Source organism: Pezoporus flaviventris, unplaced genomic scaffold, assembly GCF_033815535.1.
Source record: "Pezoporus flaviventris isolate CSIRO_AGI_PZ_B2104156 unplaced genomic scaffold, CSIRO_AGI_Pfla_v1 ptg000066l, whole genome shotgun sequence".
NCBI lineage: Eukaryota > Metazoa > Chordata > Aves > Psittaciformes > Psittacidae > Pezoporus > Pezoporus flaviventris.
This window is the reverse complement of record NW_026892614.1, coordinates 16,502,891-16,523,093: the sequence shown is the minus strand read 5'-3', so window position 1 is coordinate 16,523,093 and position 20,203 is coordinate 16,502,891. Positions and strand designations below refer to the sequence as shown.

The 20,203-nt window shown below is 38.5% G+C and overlaps 2 long non-coding RNA genes across 4 annotated transcripts in view; both read right to left on the bottom strand.

Annotated features, from left to right (window-relative positions):
• The window catches only part of LOC133278529 (uncharacterized), a 58,980-nt gene that overhangs the window by 25,138 nt on the left and 13,639 nt on the right, over window positions 1-20,203 (bottom strand). The window contains exon 1 of one of the 3 annotated variants that reach the window (XR_009746581.1): window positions 15,682-15,797. The exons of the other annotated variants lie outside the window; for them this stretch is intronic. This is a non-coding gene — a long non-coding RNA (uncharacterized LOC133278529). Of the gene's footprint in view, window positions 1-15,681; window positions 15,798-20,203 lie in introns of those variants that run through there. 3 annotated transcript variants of the gene reach the window in all.
• On the bottom strand, window positions 10,641-13,438 carry LOC133278530 (uncharacterized). Its single transcript, XR_009746582.1, has 3 exons — window positions 13,301-13,438; window positions 11,829-11,931; window positions 10,641-11,154 (listed from the first exon to the last, which is right to left on the bottom strand). It is a non-coding gene; the product is annotated as an uncharacterized LOC133278530 (long non-coding RNA).

Below are 20,203 nucleotides of genomic sequence, written 5' to 3'. Positions count from 1 at the left end.
ATACACTAGAAGTCTGGAGACAGGGAAAAGTTGTTCTGACGATCAGTTACTATAGTGCTCTGTTTCAGCTATTCTGGAATAAAAAGCTGTGTCGCATCATAACATCAGATGGAGTATCAGTTAAGATCATCTGGCTCATGTTAAGGGAACCCTGAAAAAATACATTAGGAATTAAACTAAAAGATATTTAAAGTTCCATCTTAAAGCATGACCTCATCTTCCCCCAGCCACATTTTTTTCTTTGAATTTGAAAGAAAATTCATTTGTGTTTCCTGTTTCATCACTGGAATCATTAAAAAAGGGGGAACATTAAAGGAGAGAACTAAGATCAAAATCTCATCCTCTGCTACTACAAAATGGCCTGAGCAGACCAGATACACCACTCCTCACTTTTCTCATTTACACAACTACTTCTTTAAACTGCACTAACATTACCAAAATTCACCAGTGGTGACTCCTTCCAAGTTATTCAAAGGTTAGAAGTCATTCAGTACACTTTTTGTATTTACAAATAAAACTTTTACCCATATTATCTAATATACAGGATAGATTCCAATTTTTCTGTTCTATAACTCCCACACCAAAAGCATGCAACTTCTCTGGTCTTTCAAAGTATTTCATTGTCTAAGTTACTCTTTGGTAAATGGGCTCTAAATTTGTAAAACATGTTGAATAGAAAACTCTAGTATGGAACTGTATACCTAATTTATGTAGCAAATTACATGCCCCAAACAGGGAAATTGAGGCACAAAATGACCACAGGTACATATATGTGTAATTAAAAAAAAAAAAATTAAGATTAGAATATTTAATTTGGCAGGAAGAGACTGAAGTTCACCACAGCTTTCATTCTGTTAGAAAGATGATGTTATTTCTGTCCCTTGCAATATAAATGGACTTAGTGTGCCCAATATGTGAAATACCTTTTGGACAGAACTGACTTTACCAAATTAAAAGACAGATGGATGAAACCATTGAGTTCATAATCATACAACTGCTTTTGACTTCTCTCCAGAGCATGCAATACTTAGGAAAAGAATGCACACTGCAAATTAAACCCTCAGTTATCTTCAGCAACCTGACAGCCTGGCCCAAGAAATACTGCTAAGTCTGGCAGATTGGGAGAGCAATGTGTGCATTGCACAGAGGTGTGAGGAACGTGGCCCACCCCAGCTCATCTCTCAGGGCACAGCTGGTGAACTGTACACAAAGAGGGGAAGCAAGTAGGTTTGAGGGGAGGAGGTGAGAAGCAGCCTGAAGTAAAAATGGGAGGTATTTTTTCTTTCCTTCATATCCTGCTGCTGTTTCAGCCAAGCAGTTTTCATTGCCAGCTTATTTGAAAAAGAGGGGTTTACCAAAAGACTTTTCAGGCAGCAGAATCGACCTCTCCAATGAATGAAAATGAACTGGGAATGCTATTGAGTCTCTTCAAGCATTCTTCATCATCATCCTTTAAAGATGCCCTTTTTGCACTTTCAGTCTACAGCACCTTCACACAAGACACATGGCAATAAGCTGGAAGGGAAGGTGTCTGACCAAGAAGATAGAAGCAAAAACCAATAAAGCTTCTTTGAAGCATTTTCACCCTCCTTATCTCAGTGTCACTCCTCTTCTATTTACATATTCTCAAACTCTCTACCTGCCTCCACTCCACTCAGTTTTTGGGAGGAGCATGAAAAACTTGGATACCTTCATCAAGGCTCTTTACTTTCAGTCTCTTATTTCTCCCTAACGGCAGCAGCAGCTCCCTGAATCTGACACTGAACTTGCCTAGTCCAACAACACTCTCCTTTACCTTTCTACAGTCCTTTCCCACCATACAGCACAGTGCTATTCCTGCTGTATGCAGATGGACATGAGCTCACTCTCAAATTTAATATGTTTAATAAATAAAATGAGAGGATCGTCCTAAACTCTCCAAGAAAAAGACAAGAGTGTAAATTCTCATTCTTCACAACTGGGAAGTTACAAAGAACTGAGCATGTTCTTAAAGCTAGGTCCACATTTTAAACCCTGCTAGACAGCCCTATGATTTTAGAATACTGCAGGGAAGGCAGGGACCAATTCCATCACCACAGGACACAACTACTCCAGCAAAACCACAGTGAAGATACAGCTTCCCAGGCAAAAATGATGCTCTACTGGAAAAACTTATTCTTCCCAAGGAACATCTATCATCAAAAGAATCACTTTGCCTGTATAAACATTTGAAGCAAGGAGGCAGGTCATTGACAAGGACTGAGGCAGTGAGTCTCCTCCAGACTAGACCAGCTCACAGTAGCTGTCTCCACGATTCTCGTATACCAAACACAGCTTAGAGGGAAAAATTAGTTTGGATTACATAATTCCCATTTGAGTAGCAATGTTTGAAAGCACAAGTGTTTTGTTTAACTAGAATATGAATTGCTTACTTTCTTCAATTTCCCACGTCTTTGGCTTAGAGAAACCATGGCTGGCTGCTCCGTACTGGTTCTTACAAAGGCACCAGAAGGCAAACACTTGGAAACAATCACTGTAAAATTAAAGCAAAACCATAATCAAAATTTTACTGCTGGCTTGTGAAAGGAATAAAAATAGTTCAATTCTAAACAGCTTTCCAACATTCAGTTCCTAGATCAGATTTGCCTCTACTATTTTTTTAATTTGTTAATATCATAGTTCTGACAGATTTGTATAAAACAAGGTATTTTATACTATAAGCAAAGTGTAAGTGCAGAGTAATCTATCCACCAGATGTACCGATGAAGACTGAAACACCTCTATACAAATCAAGGGATCAGTTTTAATCAACTAATACTCTAATCCCTTAATTCATAGATTTGGCAGCCTGGATTCAATAAGCAAGTTTAGATTAATGGAACAACTGTAGTGAACCAACTGCATATTTGCAGTATTGTGATAAAATTAGGGTACAAAACAACACAAGGGTGTAAAACAAATAGGGAAAGGTTAAGAGAGAAGCAACGTAATAAAGACTGAGAACACAATCTGCATATTTCAATTACTTTTAAGAGGATCAAAATGAGCAAGTAATACATAAATTATCACAGCCAAAAGTCAAGGTATTTCTCATCCTAATCCAAAGTTTAGTGTACTTGAGTAATCAGTTTAGTGCTGTAGTAGAGTCAATCATGAAAACCACTTATTCGAAACACATCGGTCAAACTAATCAGACTTCCTACAAACTCTTGCACAGAGGCTTCTTTTTTTATTAGAATAATTAAAAGAAGATTACTTTGGATTTTGGCATTTCACATCTCTATTTGAAATGTACTTCAGTTTTCCTTTTCCAAGAGCCTGGGATCTTTTTGTTTGTTTAAGAAGCAGAAAAAATGTGATAAACAGAATTACTCTAAAGGGTATTAACCATATTGCTGAACTTGATTCTCAGGTGACACAAATGAGCACAGCTGCATTGACTTTAATGAATTACACACTCCTACGCCACTTAAAGGTCTGTTCTGTTCAGAAGAAAGGTTCTTCTGTTGCTGCCATTTTTTGCTATCAGTTTTGGTTTGGACCTTCCCCGCCAACTAAACTGCTTAAATATTCAGATATGATCAAGTGTGTAATCAACCCAACTTCTTGATTGTATATCCTCAGGTTTTCCTCTGAGCTGTGAACCATGACAGCCCGGTAGAATCAGCACCCAAAAGTCTTCACAGTCCTGTTGGTTCTTTAAGGCATCACACTTGATCAGTTTATTCTGTCTTCCATTCTGAAAGAAAAGAGAATATAGAAAAACTAGATTTAATACTCAATAACAAAACCACAATAAATTAAAATATAGCCAATACCTTGCTAAATGTGAGAAGATGGGTTAGAGGCATATGAAGAAATGAGAACCCTAAAATATACTATGCTTCCCCTTGAAGATGGGGCAAATCTGTTTACCCTGCCCTCCACTGTTTTTTGATCACCATCTTCCTACTCAGGGGAAAGCGTCTTAGATGCCTTCTTTTTCTTATAGATCATGACCCTTCAGGAATTACAGAAAAGGGGTCCCATGTTAGTTAGATATGCTTTTCCTGAGATCAGCCTGCAAAGTGGAAATCTGCCAGTCAAGAACATCTGCCATCTTCTTTCCCTCTCTCTAGCACTTAGGTAAGCATGGATAAATACTTAGAACTCAGTATCTAAATCCCAATCTTCTATACTAGGGGAAGTTACCTTCAGCTCTTAGTAGCTTCTAAACTCATTGATTGATAAAGGCAGCTCCAGATGGTCTTATCTGGAGTGGTAACTCAAAGCAGCATGAGATAATACTCTGGACAGTGCATCTGCAAGGTGTATGAGCCAAATGCATATGGAAGAGGTATGTATGTGAAACAGAGCTGAAATGACTGTCAGTGGTAATCAAGGAATTAGATTTATGTCCCCAGACAAAATGCTCTGTACTTCATTGAAACCTTCTCCCACATTGTCTGGTTTGCCTCAGGGCATCTCAAACACGGACTGAAATCAGTTACTGGTTCAGTTACAGTTCAGGCGTTACTGCTATAGAAGTGACTCTCAAACATAGCCTCATCACTAACACACTTATTCAATTCTTTGCAATTATATTACATTTCTGCATATCAAGCTGTATATTCCTGTGACTAGAGGGCAATTCTCTAAAAGTTCTTCAAACAGAGGCATGCAGTATAAGAAGTAGTTGCTAAATTGAGATACAGCTAATTTTTGACAGAAGTCTAAGTTGCTCTCTAGGATTACTAAAACTAAATCTCCCTTGACACCACTCAAGAAACTCCAGTCCTACAACCCAGTGTAGGAGAAGCAGATGATTTAAGATTATGGGATTAGGATGCTTTTACTAGCTCTAAATCTTTCTTGATCAGTAATGTGTGTATACATTTATTCACCACAAACTATTTGGTAGCCTATTTAAAAATAGCAGTTTCACTCCTTTTTCCCAGCAGGGAGGTGTTCACTAACACATAACAGGCTGTCTCGTTAGAGAAACCAAGGACAGAGCAAGCAAAGGCTCTGAAACATTGACCTGGATAGGTTTTTTTAGTCCTTTTGGATTAGAGCAGAAAAATATATCACTAAGTCAGACGGTGGCTGCATCACAGATGGGAACTCTTTTGTAGCGAATTTCTGAGCATGCAAGGTTTAACTCTTCCTCATCTTTCACATACAACTCACAGGTATGTGAGAAATCGACATTATAGGAAAACAGATGCTTAAAAATAGACTGGCATTATCTGAGGTAATATTTTTAATGTCTAACCATGCAAAGCCTTGCAGTAGACAAAGCCCCAGACATTTTCATTGCATGATTTTTCTCAGTTATACAATTAATACATATTGTAATAAATCAGCTGATTTCCCAAATTCAAAACTAATATCCAAAGCAAATGCAACTTTTGCAGCATACCAGACAATTACAGGACTGAGGAATAGACTGGAGGTACTTAGCGTTGTGAGGCAATTTGCAGCACCGGCACTTGATGTCCAAGGATGTCCACTTAAAAGCAAAATAAAGTTTTGGTCAGTATTTTTTTTCCCTTCCAGTAGCTGGGAAACAAAGCACAGAACAAATGACAAGTAAACATTCAGCCACAGGAAGCCATTAACAACAGTGGGCACCAATTAGGACCCAGCAGGTATCCTTTACACTGCCTGGTGCTCTAGCTCCTCCTCAAATACTTTGGCATAACACTCACAAACTCAGGCTTAGGAAACAACAGGCTGTTTCATTTACTCAGCAATTTGTAGCCACATATTCCTGCTGATAGGCCCATAAACCTGTTTGTAGTCATCTTCTGTTTCCCTTCAAGTTTGTGTCATTAGAAACCACAATTACTGTCTGTCCAAAGAGAATACTTTTCAGGAAAGAAAATAAAATTGAGATACTGTGATCCCTTTCCTCTTTGTCTAGCTCTCCTTTTCAACTTCTCTTTTGGAGGAGAAAGCACAACACAATGGCTGAGGTCAGGAAAACGGGCTTATGGAGAAAATATTTGTGAATTCTTAGATTTTGCAACAAGGGCATTACTTTTTTAAGGCACAACTTTTTTGGTAGAACTAAGTGAAAAGTGAAAAATTAAGCCAAGGCCTTAAACAATTAATAAAGAATGACACAAAAAATGTATTCTGCTTCAGCCAAAAAATATTGCACTAAATATATGTAATTTTGAGATCCTTACATCAAGTATAACATATTATGTATCTGCTATCCAAAGAATCTCAATAAATTACCCAAGCCTTTTAAAGTCACTCACAAGATGTGTCTCACATCTTCCCTCAGGAAGAACAGAGTTCTGTGAAATGCGACACAACATGAGCTTCTTACTTTTGCATCTTGAGATAGAAAAAGCAGGTTGGAATCTCCCAAACCAAGTTTTTGCCAGTTTGCCGCTGTTTCACCAAAATGAGGAAGTACATTCACAGCATTAAATCACTGCGAAAACCAAAGGAAAATCAGAATCCAGCATAGAGAACTGAGGGTTCTTTGTAGTGTGTGTCATGATATAACACAATATGGGTGGAACAATCCACTTGGCTCCACTAAATTAACTTTGTTTTAGCAGCATCCCACAGCTGAGGTGCTCTCATGTGCCATTCCTGCTTCTGTCATTGCGGCTAGATGAAAGTTAAAGAAAACATCATCAGCTGGAGATTCGTCACTTCTTGATACTTTCGGCATTACAAGAAATCAAAGAAAGAAGACCATGACAGTGCTAATTCAGAGCACTCCATGACTCTCTTTAATTTTCCTTCATCTTTAATAATTCCTTTAATTTTTTCCCATTCTTGCCATTGCAAAAAACTCAAAGCAAACATCAGCAGATTAGTGAGTTAGTTTCCAATAGCAATTTATGTTAAATCCCTGCTGGCATCTGTCAAAGGTGTGCCCAGGTACCCATCCCCTAGCTCCCTACACCGTCTCCACCAACAGTTAATACCAAAGCTCCGAACTTCTGCTCCCGCAGCAGCCTGCCAGAGCTGTTCACGTGCAGCCTTTGCATGCAACAGCACACGTAACCTGCACTGAAAATCATCCATGACACAGGGGTAAACTCTAAAACAGAGTTCCCGGGACACCTTTTCAATGAGTTTCAAAGAATAACCGGCTGTATGTCTTAAGCTTCCTGACATGCATCTCAATACTTCCACACAGGTGTACCTGTACACCTGTATAGAAGTGTCCTTCTCAGTCCCAGAGCTAGAATTAAGAAAGATAATTCAGAAAAACCCCACAGTCCTTATGTGCACCTACTGCTCACCTAGTTGGTGCTCACATCATAGGAAGTATCTAGCAATCAATGCACAAAACACCAACTAATAAGAAGAGTGTTATTATTTGTACAACAAATATATGTGTGTGTATATACATGTATATATATAAGCAATCCTTTCAGCATTAAGAAACATCTTTGAAAACTTCAGCTCATACACTGAGATCAAAAGAGGTAGTTTCCCTGGTCTATAGCCATCTACAAATCAGGTGGCTCGTTGAAGCCAGTCATCTAGGCTCCTTCTCCAGTCAAGCAAGAGAGATAAGTGCCTTCAGATTGCCATCATCCCATTCTAGGATAGGTGAGTAAAACAGGTGAGATGAATCACCCTGGCACTGTTATCGGCCATGGGGGAAGGGGACATCTCAGATCACTAGCTTAGGAGAGATAATTAACTTTTAGCAGCTAATGTTAAGAGAAATCCCATGCTACAAGATTAGGGAGGATTATGCAGACTCACACACTTGTCAAAAATTTGCCTTATATTTGGTCTTACAAAGAAATTAAAACTTTAAATTTCCCACCAAAAAAAAAAAAAAATCTTACAGTCTCCATCATCCAAGCTGCAGATCACTGTATCTATAATAGTCAAAGTGTTTGGGGGGGTTTTGTTTTCCTGAAGAAATAAGGTTCACATTATTCTGGTTTCCCAAGCAAATGAGGTTCGCATTCTGAATGTTCAGAAATTATGTGTTGCAAACCTATTAGTTGATTTCATTTAAATATGACATATGTATAAAAATATATAAAAATCTTCAACATTCTGTGGGAGCATGTTACCAAGTAAAAGACAGATCTGTCAGTCCTGGCTGAAGGGGAAAGGCAGGAACACAGCATCACCCCAGAGACCAGAGATGAAGCCATAAGAGCCATCCTGAGGCACAAACCCAGAAGAGGAACTTCTCTGCTTTGTTTGACTGCTCTGATTCATCCAACACCTCAGTGTCAATTACAGACAATAGTTTTCCACATCTGTTGTTCTTCATCAAGATTTCTGTTTAGATTTAGCATTATATTCACACAAAGAATAAGAACAGTTTTTGTTAGTAATAACTGCCAGTAGTACCTCTTGCAGTACTAAACCAGACAGCAGTTTCTTTTTCTCCATGCTAGCTAAGAATATACTAGTATTGACTTATAAATGTAGGAAAGTCCACACAAAAAAAAAACAACTCAGAATAAAAAATGCTCAAACCTAATGGGCACAGCTTACAAGTTGATTTAAACCACCAATATTTACTTCAAATAGGAAATGATATTTAATACTTTGATGAGATTCACACCTGGCATTTTTTGCAAGTCTAGCTGTCAAAGGAATTGAAAAATTCAGGCTTGTGCTGGTAACATACACAATCTTCTGTCACCAAGTGCTCATTTTCTCCCTGTGTGGGAAAGAAAATGTGCTGTTGCACAATCCCCGAATGAACTAAACTCAAACAATAGGTTGATAAAGGGGCAGACAGTGTGTTTAGTGTTTTTTTCTGTTAATTTCCTGCTGTCTTAGCCTTAGCATCTTCCTTTCTCATGTCAGTTATTGACAAAATGGAGGGGAGAAAGCATAAAAATGTGGTTGAGCGCCTGATTGAAAGTGGCTATTAAATTCTAGAACTCAGAGCCGGGTCCTACAAAGCAAGCAAAATGTGGATATGAGATTTGCCTTTCACTTCATTGTTGTGGCTGTTTGAAAGATTCACAGATACCTACCTGCACTATACTGATATTTGGGTGTTAGTAACTGCTATGGTCATAACTGAAATACTGGCCTGCATGCAGTATTTCACGTTTTGTGCTCTTTTAAATATAGCTATAAACCTGTCATGCAAATAATATTGAAATCTAAAATGCTTGAGGAGAGGAGGAACAGTGTTAATTTTCTTGTTAGTTTACAACCATTTCACCTGCCTTATCCCCGAGTCTGATGATGCATTCCAGCAATGCAAGCACGGGAAGAATAGAAAGATGTGAAAGGACCGTAAAGCATAAGCGCCAGGAGACACCACTGAGATCAACAGGTCACACTAGAGTTTTATAGCCCCAGTTTCCAATGACACTAGCTCACAGACTGTCAAAGCCTAGGCATTTGCAGGCAACAAGCACAGCAAAACAGCATCTATGCTGTATACGCCTACTTGCTTCTTTTATATATCACATATATACATTCCTACGCAAAGCAGCTATGAGATTTAGGTTCAGAAAGGTAGTAAACTTGAAGCATTAAAGCACATTTAAAAGCCTTGCTTCCCTGCAGACTTACTCTGTGTGGGGAAAGCAGGTGCTTCTTGCAATGCCCACTACATCCAACAGAAAAATAGACATTGGCAGGTTCTCTGCTAGAGAAGAACCTTGCTCTCAGTTTCCCAGGCAGTCAGTTTTTCCCCTTCCTCCTCAATATTCTCCAAACTATTTCCTTCTGAAGAAAGTGCCTGAGGAAAAACTCAAAAATTACCATCCTTTGCTCCTACAGACTTTCTTTTTTAACACTGCAGACTGGTACAACCAGGCCTATAGTTTGTAGGTTATTTTATTTGCTGAAAATAAATAACTCAAGATTAAAAATGAGTGGTTATTTGCTCATCTATCAATGCATTACATTGATACATGAGCATTGATACAGACACATTACATCTTTACCCAAGCTAAAGATTTTAAGTCCTTATATAGTTTTACAGACTTCATCAGTACAAATGACCCAACAGGACCAAGAGTTTCACACCTCCTAAGTTGCAGTGCAGACACTTTAAAAGCAGTGTAATGAACAGATTCTGGGTGCACATCTCCAGCCACGTTTGTATTTGCACAGCACAGTGGAAGCTGAATCTGCAGAAGGAAAGTCAGAACTGAGGACCCAACATCCAGTCAGGGATTTTTACTTTGGGCTACCTCTAATCTGGATCTATGGCCCAAAACACTCACTAGCATCTGGCATGCATGAGGTGAAGCACATGCTCCATCCATCCATCTGACCTCAACTCCACTCCAATGATGTGAGCTGCCAAGTACCAAGGTGGGACAACTGGAGGCTCACTGCAAAGTGTGTTGCAGGTCTGAACTAATTAATTCTAAAGACTTTCACCACAAAGATATTACTGACTTAATGTATCTCAAGTATTTTCAGTTTAAAATGGTAAGGATGAAGTTGATTTAAAGCAATCACAGTCACTTATTTAAATACACTTACTTTCATGACTACTGCTGTTTTCCTGCTCTATACTCAAACCACTCCATGGCCACCCATGTCCAGGCAGACATAACAGCCAATGAACATGAGTGCAATTAGACATGTACAGGCCCTTTACAACAAGAAAGCTGAGCCGACCTATTCATTCCTACAAACGTGGTATCCTCCACAGATAGATTTTGGGCAGAAAAAAAAAAGTTTGGTTTTTTTTTTTAATTTAATTTTATTTTATTTTATTTCCATGTTAATCTTACTGGCATTGTACCTATGTATACAGCTCATTATGTTAAAATACTCACTTTAAACAAGCTTAAGAGACTGGAAGAGAAGAAAACTTGAGCTGATGTTTCTTTTTAGACCTCGAGGTTCCCATGACACAACTGACAAAGCTACAAAATGCCAACCATTCTGTGTGTGCAGGCCCAGGCAGAAGCAACCTGTGTTCTCAAGTCATCCATGTATTTAACATTAATATACAGTGGGAAACAGCGATGTGGAGGCCCAGAGAAATAATGTGTGAGGTGCTCCTGTAAAAAGGAGCATTAGCATGCTTTTACAAATCTGAAAGGTAACTTAGTAACTGGATAAGGTGACTTTTCCACATAGGCTTCCAGATCCATTGGCACACAAGTGTGGGAACAGCTTGCCTGGAGGCTGCTCATGATGGTTCTGTATCAGGGTTACCAGCAGGCATCAGGCTGCAGGCGATTCAGGGGACGCTTTCACTGGTAACTGCAAAACGGGAAAATGAAGAGTGAACATGTTTCTTAAAAAGATATTTTGAAGAATGACATGTAAAAGTATATTTTTTTTTGCTTTTTGAGCAACAAAGCTATTCGAACATGTTTCTGAAATGTTAAATTAGATTTAAAGGATATAAATAGCTGGTCTTAGTTTAAAAGCACACACTTCAGTTTCCATTGCCAATTGAAGTTTTTCTCAACCCTTAACAGAATTCCCTAGCTTTTTTAAACAATTCCTAACAGTGCCTGAGTCACACTTAAGACTTTGCTAGGCACCAGATAAAACAACATATGCAAGGATGTATCCTATCCCCTCCCCACTGGCAACTCTCACCTTGCTTTAAACCAGTGCCACCCCAGATATGATTCCTATTCTGGCAACAGTTACGCCTTGTGCTCTGCATCCTTCCCCTGTGCACAGGGTACCACAATTCCCGACAACTCATTCAAATGATTCTGGAGACCAGGCCAGGCTGTCAAGCATAACTTTTCCAAACAGCTTGGACCAAGTATAGCTAGGAAATGCACTTTTCCCACAGCCAGTTGACACTGGATTCCCATAACATAAGAGGTTAAAAAATAGTAATAGTCAAGTGATAGTTTGGCTACTAGTGCAAGGAAAAGTATTATAAGACATGTATAAGCTGACAAAAAACTACTTACCACATTTCCAAAATGCAGTGTGAATATAAAGGAGTCACTACTGTACTTGGGAAGTGTTTTTCCTTTTCTGCCTAACAAAATAACAGGGTGTTTCTCCATCTTCCTGGGAAAAGGACAGTGCTTAACTAGCATCAGACTACAGTCTGCAAGACTTTACAACTAGAACAGTTACTGTCTGAGCACCAGGCTGCACTGGTTTAGAAAAAACTTCAACACTGAATTTTAAACTGATACAAACCTCTTAGCTCAATAGTGACATACTAATTCAGCCTAAATCAACCGCTTACTAACATAAGCTAAACAGAAGTAATGTTAAACTGCACCAAATGTTAAATACAAGGTGTTTCCACTGCATTATCTAAATTAGTATTAAATCAACTCGAGTTTTAGAAGTAATTCTGTTGTATATATACAGCACTAAAGTATTCAGAAACAAGTATGCTACTGTTATACATATAAAGAAAACAAAACTTGTAACAGTGAAGCCTTTACAGTCCTTTCATTATAAAGATTTGATAAAATACAAGTGAACATAATCTCCACTCCACATTTCCCTTACCTTTACCTACAGAGAAAAAAACCAACAGATGGTTCAATAGTTTCGGAACTAATATTTTACACAAGTCAAAATTCAGATTCGTATGTCATGATAAAAGCGATTCCCTCTCAATGGTGACAGAGTCACTACAAAAAATAATTCAGTGCAGTGTTCCCCTCTTAAGTATGGAGAAAAGTGTTTCCTTTAGAAGAGGAAATTATCTTAAGGAAGTTGTTTTAAGCTAAATAAAAGTTCAGGATGAAGCCAGCAAAAGGTGTGAAGGATTTCTCTTTGATTTCCCAGCTTGTGTATTTGGGCTCAGACACAGACTACATTTTATGCACATATTAATAGGATGCTAATAAGCCTACAACTCTAACAGAGACCTGTAGAGACAACCCGATATGTGCCACCAGATATACTAGCCGTCTTAAGCAGAAGATTCATTTCCCTCTCATACAAGGAGGGAATCTGACTATGCATTTTTAATCACAATTTCAGACAAAAACATCTGGCAAAGTTAGCCTGGTGTTTCGTTGGAGTGTTTCGCAGTTAAAGTAAGCTTCAGAAGATCAAGGTAGGAGACAACCCTTTTCAGTAACTAGGAGCGGCTTTTGCTCTTCATCAGTAATCTTATATGCAAAATAAGGACACTCAGTTGCGAACCTCCTTAAATTGCTAGGTAAAGAAAACAATCCTGGTATCAAAATCATGGAGCACAGAAATTGGCAGCACGTATTTAAATAACATGCTGCATCTCATGGAAAATGTAGAAAGAGATCCTACCTAGCTGTAAACTTCAGAGATATATCAAAGTTAAATCCTCTACTTTTTTAAATGACACTTGCAAAATTTAGAAAAGCAATAAAAAGAGAAATAACAAGTAGTAGGTAAGAATAATCTCAACCATGCATATATCCTAGATCATAGTTACCTTTAAAATAATAATCCAGAAATTACATCTAGTAGCATTTTAGGAACTAATTTAATCACACATTCAAACAAGTCTTCCATACATCTTCTCCACTCAAAAAACTTTGCTCTTCACCATTTCAACTTCCTTTTTCACATTTCTTAAAAACCAGAAATAGATTAGAACAACGAATAACTTTGCTTTCATCATCAGCCACTAAAAAAAAGTCTTTTGCTTAAGAATGGAATTAAATAAAACTAAACCACAAGTGATTTCTATTTGGATTTGAAATAAAAATCCTGGAAAACAGTGATTGTTCTTAGCCTGTTAACACACAAACACATCCCTTGTATCAACTGTTGGCTTAATGCAATTTAAAAAAACTCATGAGGAGGATTTTTTTGTTGTTGTTGTCATTTAAAAAAGATCTTAATAAATTAAACATTTTACAACTTGTTTTATTTTTTCCCAATATATATTCATATTTTCAGCCTGGTCAATTGGCCAGCATGTATGTAACCAGCCAGTAGTCAAACTATGTCAAATACCTTCTCCTATCCTGGGGAGGTTATCAGCTTTAAATCTAATTCTGTCAGCTCAAGGCTGTACTAGCAATATTTGCTCCACTTGATTTCAGCAGCCAACAAAAGAATGGACAGTTGTCCATCATCAGTTACTCTTACTTGTTAGCTTGAAGAAAGTTTGGCAGCCTTTCTATTTTTAATGCAAAAGCCAATAAATGAGTATAGATAGTTCTGAAATGACAAAGCAGTTCATTAATTTGAATATTGGCTATTACGGGATTCCCCTCCACTTCCCCACCATTTCTACACTGTGAGTTTCATCTCTTCACTTGACCTTCTTCCTAAGACGGCAAAAAGAGCAGAAGCAAAGTGCGACCCAAAGATGCCATATGACTGCACTGCAAGTGATTCAAAATGCCCTTTTATCTATGCAAGCAACTTCAAATAACTCATAAAAATAATCAAGCATATTCTGAAATGAGACACCCTGCACTGCTCCAAAGGGGCTGTTTCTCACAAACATGACTGCAGCCGTCATAGCACCACAGTTTACTTGAAGTTATTATTTTTCAAATCTCATCTGCTCACAGGACCACCTGCTGTATAGAAGGCAAATATGAAGGTCCAGAGCTTCAGGCATTGGATTCTCTTGCAGAGGGAGGAGGACAACTAGAGGACCAACAAAATAGGTACAAACCTTCAGAAAACGGGCAAGGCATAAACCAGAGCTCAATTAACAATACAATAGTAGATATATATACATGCTGGCATCACATTCAAAACAGAAATGCACTACTGGTTGCATTCTGTACTGCAGGCAATGAGATATGAAGAGCATGCGTGCCTGCAGCACTTGGGCAGATGTCCTCCATCACCTTGGGTGTCATTCAGAGAATGTTCCAAAACCATCTTGTCTTCCTGGTTCAAGCACTATCTTTTGAAACCAGTACAGTCTTTATTACCCTCTGCCTAACAGCATCCTTAACCTTATGAAGCCAACCTACATGAGCAAAGTCAAGACAGGTTTTTCTCAATGGCTTGCCAACCATTCTTGTCAACCTTTATGGGCTCAGTTCAAATTCTAATACATGGAACCTGTTAAAAAGAATATGGGAAAAACTGAATCCACTGAAGCAATGGCTGAATGCAACATATTTGGTGTTACAACAATTCACCTAAAATTTCAAAGCAAAAGCTTAGTTTTGAAAAAGGTATGTCTATAGGCTTAAAAACAAAGGTCAGTTGATGCCTATGAAAAGATTATAAATTCTTAGAAGAACCTTGTCTTCAAATTAATGTAATTGACTGAGTTGTTTTCTTTTTTTATTTGCCATAATAATCAAGGTAGATATTTTGAATTTAAGTTTAATTTTCCTAACAAACTAATATTATTATAAGTTTAACATAAGAATGTTACAGAATTAAAAATTTATATCTAAAAATGTCAGAACTTATAATGTTAGCATTTCTTCATTTCTGAAGGTATTTTAAATCATGTTCTACCATTTGTAACTACACTCAAAGCAACAAAGGAGAGGGGGCAGGGTGGGAGAGAATATTACTTCTGATCTTTTAGTAACCATGTAATCACATGTTTAAAACACTCCTAGTCAATAAAACATAGCATGAAAGAGATACTGAAGGCTCATACATTTTCCACCATGTTTATATGTATGTGTTGCATAAAATGCTGCAAAGTATCGTAAGACTATCACACACACAAAAAAAACCCCACAACTAAAAAGACCCCAAAAATATACCCCAACCAAAAACAGATAAAAGAAAAAAATCAATCCTGAAACCCAAACGCTTGACCCAACCTGCTTTCAGAATAAGCACAAGATGTTCCCAAGTGGCCTGTAACATTGCAAGAAATACACTCAGTTTTAGTTTTCAGAAGCAAGCTTCCAAACTCTTTGATTTGGGGTTTGACTACACTGGTAGTGCAGAAAAATACTTCAGGCACCATGGGTGGGCTTTGCTGGAGCAGGAACAGTGAGACAGGATGGCTTTGCTAATGTGTTAATCAAAGAAGAGCCTGTGGCAGCTGTGAGCAACAGAGGAGCCACCTGCACAAAACCATGTTAACAAGGGTAGAAGTACAGTAAATGGCAAGGTTCTGACAAGTAAGTGGCAGGTGAAAAAGGAAGATACTTATTACACACTGGTGATCCAGCATCTGTGGTAGGAATAGAATATGGAAATTCGGGACATACCTGCCATCTTATACAGCACTGTTAAGACTAAGGTATAAAAGCAGAATTGGAAGCCACAGTCTTTGTATTGGCAAAATGGCACCTTTAAGATGTGCCAATAAACTTTTGCAGGTATACCTGCTGCCTCTGCCAGGTCACAGCATGAAGGCTGTGCTTTAATGGGATTCAAGCTGGCAGAGCCTTTTGCCAGTGAAGCCAACCCAGAGTCGTTCTCTAGGGCACAAATATCATCACCCAGGGGACTCTGGACAGGACAGTAACCAGCCTGAGGGACCTACCACCAGAAAACATGAAAAATATCACCACCTAGTGAAAGTCCACATTGTGTTGTTACAAAGGGGAACTCTGATAGCTGGCCATTCTGTTGCAACTTGCCAAGAACCCTACACGCTAATATAATGCTGCAGATTTACAAGGAATAGCAAAGCACTACTTCTCAGCCCAGGGAGTGATCCTTGCCTCCTCTACTAGGGTACATTATCTCTTACCTCTTTCTCTGCACTGCTCAGAAGCCTGTGAACCCCCTAAAGACTCAATGCAACATGATGCAGACACAATAATCCCCGATGAAAAGTTAGGAGCACCTGCCCACAATGAGATTACTAGATGCTGTGTTGGAAGCACAGCTGTGCCACCAAAACACGAGCCCCACACTGTGCAGGCTGTTACTCCAACAAGCCACACTGCATCAGTCCTCAAGAACCACCCAACGAAGGCTCAAGAGTTTACCCTGAGGTAAAATATAAACTCTTGTGCCATTATATGGTTCATTAATAGATGGTAAGGCACGGTTCTACCTTTATGTATCTACCCCTTCCTCCCTAATGGGATTACAAGGATTTAACAGGAATTGGCCTATTTTATTTTTTTTTTCATCTATGATTCAGTGTATTGCTTACATAGTTTGTGTACTGGGAAAACTGTACTAGTTCTCTAAAGTAAAAAAAGATTCAAGTAACAACACAGACTGTTATTAACTCACTGTTCATCATGGGAACCATGGAGTCAAACTGAATTTTCAGTTAAAGACAAAAATGAGGAAGCAAGAGTAAGAACCTAATAATATATTGCAGACTGTCAGTTATACACTGTAAAGAAGCATTCTATGATTCCATATTATTCTATGATTCTAAACATGTTTTAGCAGATGTTTACAGTAACTGCTTACAATATTACATCCCATACCCAAGTAAGAGTAAGTTTTGAAAGGGGAAAATATAAGATGGGGAATGAAAAGTCCTGATGGAAGAAAAGAAGCTTAAAAAACCCAAAATCAACCATCCAAAAACCAAAACCCTCACAGTTGGGTTAGGTTTTCTTGTTGTGTTTTTTAATAATAAAGTTGGAAACAAACAGAACCCCCAAATCCCTCCCAGCCACCCAAATCTAATGACAATAACAAACACAGTAAATCTCAAAACCAAACACCTGGCTTGGCACAGAAGTGCTGAGTTTGGATACTACAGTATCCACTGTTTTTATCTGAGGCTGCTCAGGGAAAACACTGCTCACACTGCACAAACCTTTTTGTTGCAGGTTTCCTTAAACATGGTGACCAAGGCTTTAATAAAAAGGGGGGGGGGGGGGGGGGATGTGGTGTGTGGAGAATAATGGCTTCAGACACCTAGTTAAGCGGCCTGTTTCCCAAAAGTGCTGGTGACCCAGGAGCTCCTATTCACTTCAAAGAGTAGGATTTAGGGATGTTTGTTGCTTTAAGATTTATGGTCTCCCTACATCCTAACTGAGAGATGCAAGAAATTACAACTAGTAGCTCATCTCCATTAAAATTAGAAGGCATGCTAGACTGATTTGTGGCATCTATTTCAGGGGCTAACACGTTCATGTCTTCACAGACCCTGCTGGAGAAATAAGTAGTGTAAAGAAATGAGGATTTCCCAGGGAAAGCTTTGCTAAGGGGCAATAGGACACCTCACCACAAAATCCACAAGCTGACAGAAACAGCAGCACATGAGAGATAGGAGAGGATGAGGGCTGTTTCTGCCTTCGGGCTAGTACCAAATGAACAAAATGTTATTCAGCTTACTGCTCTGACTATATTCCTGTCAGGCCGCCAGATAAACACAATTTTGTAAAAACGGAATCACAAGCTGGGCAATAACAGCCCAAGACAGCATGTGGAAATTCATAGCTAAACAAACTAATACTATCAGGAGCAAAAACCTTGATGTATATGGCATGGGGCAGAATTCTTATCATGTAACAAAGCTGTTGTACAGCCAAGCTGACAGACCAAACACACAAAGCCTATACAAAACTCCTAACATTTGGATAGTGATGTCCACTGGGATTTTGGGGATTGGCAAACTCACAAAATAAATGTGTTATTTCACGCAAGGCAGGATTGTTCCCCGGGCTTCCTGAAAGCACGATGTGCTTCACCCATGAAACTTTTGGAGGGTTTTCCCCTCTCCTGAGGGAAAAAACTATCAACTGCAAAGGAGTAGGAGTCCATAAAACAATGCCAGTGCTAGCAACCCGAGTGACAGACAGGAAGGAGGTTTCCACAATTGGCATTTGGTGAATTGCAAGCTATAAAAAGTGTTTGGAGATTACTGGGTTGTCTGGGGTTTCCAGGCACAGCAGTTTAATTCCGTCTGCTACTAGAAGGTCTCAGTTTATTTAAATGATTTATTTCAGAATTTTTGCATATATCAAATTAAAGCAAGAAAAGGGAACAAATCACACTTTGTAGTCTTTGTAAGTTACATTTTCAGTGACTGTAACTACAAAAGCAGTTTTAATACCCCATATATCTTTGCATCTAGCACCAGAAAAAAAGTTACTTACTATTGTAGTTACTGTTACAAACTGCCTGCCTTCCATTTTGCCTGATTTATTTTGTTTAGTACATACTAATGTTTTTCTGCTTTAAAATCTGTTTAGTCTTTTTATTATGACGAATAAATTGCTGAAATGTGTGTATCTATACTGGAGTCGCACCTTAATAATTCAGGCCCTCAGTGCCAGTTTTCCATTTTAGCTGAACTGGAGATAGAAAATGCTTTCTTGCACAAAAAAAAAAAAAAATCTTTCAGAGGAAAACATAAGTAAAACCAAATTTGTTCTCATAATTCAAAGAATTTCATACAACCGTTGCATGGAAGGTAAGGAAGAGGTCTGCCCTTTCTCTTCATTCAGCACAGAGTCATACTGTAAGAACAGATGGAAATCTTGACAGATACAAATGAATTTTTAAGGCCTAACATTTATGCATTAAGACAGGGTAAAAAAAAAAAAAAAAATAATAAAAATCTGCTTTCTTTTTGCTCTTCTGGAGCTGTTAAGCGACACAAGGTGACACAGATCCACCACTGCCCTGCAGCCAATCCTTCTGCAAGGCAATGGCCAGTTGTACAAGTTGGATGAAAACTGTTGTAAGTTTAAGAGCCACTGCTCCCTCTTGTTGAAGCAAACACCCTGTTTGACCACACCAGCTCTGCTTAACTAATAATGGCTCTACAGAGGCAGATTTTTGACATCTGTTTTCAAAGTGTCTCTCTTAATGGGTTTTCTCAGACTTCTTGGCTATTTTGTTACTTGTAACAAACTGGCTTTCCAAGAGAGTTCTGTATCTGGGAAAAAAATATACTAATTTCCAGTAATAGAAAACACGTGGTTCCTCCCATGAACACATTAGCCTTATTAAAAGTGATGAATACTGGGTATACCCTTCCTGCTCTGTTACACACTCTGCCCAACATACTGACATACTCATGCCCCTCAGCTTCACACATATTTCCTTTGGTTTTGCTGTTCAAGTTTTGGTTTGACCGTAAAATAAGACATTTCTCTGCTTTTGAACTTCACTCTTCAGCAAGCCCCAGTAGCAGTACACATAGCATCTCTCTGCATGTAGAGATCCTTACGCAGTTTAAGGTGGCATGGCACAGGGAGGGAGTGGAAAGTCTCTGTCAACTAAATTGTATTTGGCAGCTTTTTTGTTAAATACCTGTATTTGTCATCTTTTATCAACACATATATATATATCCTTATATCCTGGGTAGATGGAAAATAAAAGGAAAAGCTGATGGAGCTTGAATTGTTTAGCAAGTCAAAACTATTTCAATTATAAAAGCCCTTTGAAGCATTTTACTGTGTCTTTAAAAGGGAAGAGACAGACTGGTCCTTGATATAAACCTAAGAAATTTATCTGCATTGTAGTG